We start from the raw sequence: 3,603 nt of genomic DNA, 5'->3' as shown, positions 1-3,603 counted from the left end.
CAATTTCTGCCACAAAATTTTGATTGGCAAAACTCATAAACAGAAAATATATATTTTCTAATTTCATCTTTTTTTTTTTTTTTTTTTTTTTTTACATAATCTGGTTTGATGTTTTCCTAAATATTCAAATCACTATATTTTGCTGCTTAATATCAAATACAGCAAATGAGTTATTTTTTATGCATCAAACAATTACATTTTCTCATTCATCCAAACTAATCACTGAACATCAATTTCATAGTTTCTTCGCTAAAATATTACTGTGCTTGATGTCATCAAGTGGAGCAGATCATTTTTTTTTTCATTTGTTCACACATTTTTCCAATTTATATATATTTTGTCTAAGATTCTTAGCCTATGTCATTGCATACCAAGCTGTTTATTAAAAGTTAAGGTTCACTGTAAACACATATGTTACACCAAAATAAAAACGCTTCAGATAATGTCTTGATATTCAATTCAGTTTCTCACATGACATCTTATGAAGTTAGTAGAAATGTTACAGACTTTTGAATCTCAAACATTTTCAATACTGAGCACTGATATTTTCTTTTTTGGAATATAAGCACATTCATGATTTTTTTTTTTACAAACGTCAACAAATTTCACATTGTGTAGCAATGTACTGAAACAATTATAAAAATATTTGTTTTTATTTTGGATGATGCAGGGCATCCGGAGAGAGATGTTTCTAACAAAATGAAAGTATAATTTTTAGCAATAGGTATCTAGGAAAAGGCCACTACATATGTTATAAATTCCAAATTTCCACAACCTGGCAAATACTGGTACACGCTAGCAAATTTAGATTTGCGATTACAGAATATGATTCTAATTTTTTCCTTTGCTCTTTATTCTAACACTACACTAAGTTTACTGTTTTATTTCGCTACAGTTGATATTGTGTAGAACAATAAGAAAATCATAGTGAACAATGCATTCAACAAAATTTCATACACATTTCTAGATACCTATATCTAATAAGTTCAAAAGAAAGGACACACTTAGGGAGGTATTTTGGTGGTCAAGTCACTAAATAGAGATTAGCTGGTTTCCCGGCATAGCCCAGGATGTAATAAAGATTGACTGAAATACATGTTCTAGCTGGTTTCTAGGCGTTGCCAGGGATGTAATATAGACACATTATGTTGTATATTACCTGTTCTCTTCTCCCTAAGGTAAAACAATTTCATATACATGCTGTAAATTACCTACGCTAGGGATAAAACATGAACAATACCAGTCCTAGGGTAGATAAAACAAATAATACATAGAGATGAAAGATTCCTCTCCCCTAAGAATAAAACATATATTCAATATCTGCTTTTGTTTTTTCATTGTTTATACGGTCCCGAGCAACGCCGGGTAGCCCTGCTAGTCTATATATATAAAAGGCAAAAATCGGTGTGTATGTATGTATGTATGTATGTATGTATGTATGTTTGTTTGTAACGCTAAAACTTTTGAAAGACGGAACCAGAGTTTACAAATTTGGTATCATATTGCACCTTGATCACCCGGATGACAAATATCGAAATTTCACGTCAAACGGACCAGTAGAAAGGGGTCAACTGATCGTTTTTCTCCTAGGGGGGCCCCCAAAAAAACCTGTCATTTTAACGTTATTCAATACGTGTCACGTGACGTGACGTCAGCTCAAACTTTTGACAGACACAACCAAAGTTGACAAATTATGTATCATATTGAACCTTGATCACCCGCATGACAAATATCGAAATTCCACACCAAACGGACCATTAAAAGGGGGTGAACTGATCATTTCTCTCCTAGGGGGGCCCCCCAAAAAACCTGTCATTTTAATGTTAATATTACATAATCCAAAAACGCTTAGTCATGTCACGTGACGTGACGTCAACATCCAGTAATGGCGAACAAATGTAAACAAACACTTTGTTTTACCGATACTTTTGTAATTTCTCTTCTGCTTTGTTCTAGAGATTATTAAACTCCATGACAATGTCTCCAACGTATTTAACTGGTTAAAAATAGTATTTATACAAGAGTTTTAACGAAAAATATCAGGAAAAAATGTACAGGAATAAAAAAAAATTCAGCTTTCAAAATATTCGTCGATAAAAAAACCGATCTTTATATTTACGCTAGCCATTTTGTATATTACCACGTGACCTGCTATCTCTTAAACTGGAGGGGGGGGGGATCCACTTGAATCCAACAAAACCAGTAATTTTTTTTTTCTATTATATATACATCATTTTCTATAAAATTAAGTGTAGACTTTATAATTAAAACAAAAAATGTTATTCATACTAAAAAAAAAAAACGCTTAGTCATGTCACGTGACGTGACGTCAACATCCACTAATGGCGAACAATTGTACCTATTTATTATGCCTCCCCACGGGACAGTTAGACACCAGGGTCGTTTTTTTAACGTGGAGAAAAGGTACAAAAATAAAAATTGTCTCAGTCGTGGAGGATTTCTCCTCCACCGAAAGAGAACAAGAAATAGAAGTGCAGCATCTGAAGAACAGATACTACACTTTGATCTTGACCAAAAGGCCAAGAATGCGAACAATTGTAAATAACAACTTTTTTCACAAAACCAACACCGTCTTTCTTTTTTTTCTCTCTCTTTCTCTCTCTCACCCACTTACTCTTCCCTCTCTCTCACCCTCTTTCTCTTGACGTCACACCACTGTTAAACTGTGGGGGGGGAACACATTCCCAGGCATTATCTCCTATAGATGCACATTTTATTAGAAATTCAGCTTTCAAAATATTAGACGATAATAAAAATATAAAACCAACACCCTCTTTCTCTTTTCTCTCTCTCTCACCAACTTACTCTTCTCTCTCTCTCACCCTCTTTCTCTTGACCTCCTACTACTGTTAGACTGTGTGTGTGGGGGGGGGGAAGAGGCAGCTTGAAAACCAACAAAAACAGTGCACAGTTTCCCAAGCATTTGGGGTGGGAAGGGGGGGAAGAAGCCGAGCGCACAGTTTCGTGTGAGAGAGAGAGAACAATTCTCAACCTATATACTCAACAAATTTTTTATCTACAGATTTGAAAGTTTGTATATAGGGTATTCAGACATATGGAAATATATCTAGCATAATCTATCTATTATATCTATAAAAGTGAAAATGTGTGTGTGTGAGGTAGCCAGAGAGAGAGAGAGAGAGAGAGAGAGAGAGAGAGACAACAATTCTCAACCTATATATTCAATACATTTTTTATCTACAGATTTGAAAATTTGTATATAGGGTATTCAGACATATGGAAATATATCTAGCATAATCTATCTATTATATCTATAAAAGTGAAAATGTGTGTGTGTGTGAGGTAGCCAGAGAGAGAGAGAGAGAGAGAGAGACAACAATTCTCAACCTATATATTCAATACATTTTTTATCTACAGATTTGAAAATTTGTATATAGGGTATTCAGACATATGGAAATATATCTAGCATAATCTATCTATTATATCTATAAAAGTTAAAATGTGTGTGTGTGTGTGTGTGTGTGTGTGCGTAAGAGAGAGAGAGAACAATTCTCAACCTATATACTCAACGTATTTTTATCTACGGATTTTAAACTTTGTATATAGGGTATTCAGACATAT

The 3,603-nt window shown here is 33.9% G+C and overlaps 1 pseudogene; it reads right to left on the bottom strand.

The window, feature by feature from the left end:
• Positions 1–2,419: 2,419 nt before the first annotated feature.
• Positions 2,420–2,553, bottom strand: LOC145265215 (U2 spliceosomal RNA; annotated as a pseudogene).
• Positions 2,554–3,603: the final 1,050 nt, after the last annotated feature.

Source organism: Euprymna scolopes, chromosome 3 (assembly GCF_053919585.1).
Source record: "Euprymna scolopes isolate OS-2025 chromosome 3, ASM5391958v1, whole genome shotgun sequence".
In the NCBI taxonomy this organism is placed as follows: domain Eukaryota; kingdom Metazoa; phylum Mollusca; class Cephalopoda; order Sepiida; family Sepiolidae; genus Euprymna; species Euprymna scolopes.
The sequence above is the reverse complement of the archived record's forward strand: the minus strand, read 5'-3'. Positions and strand labels throughout refer to the sequence as shown.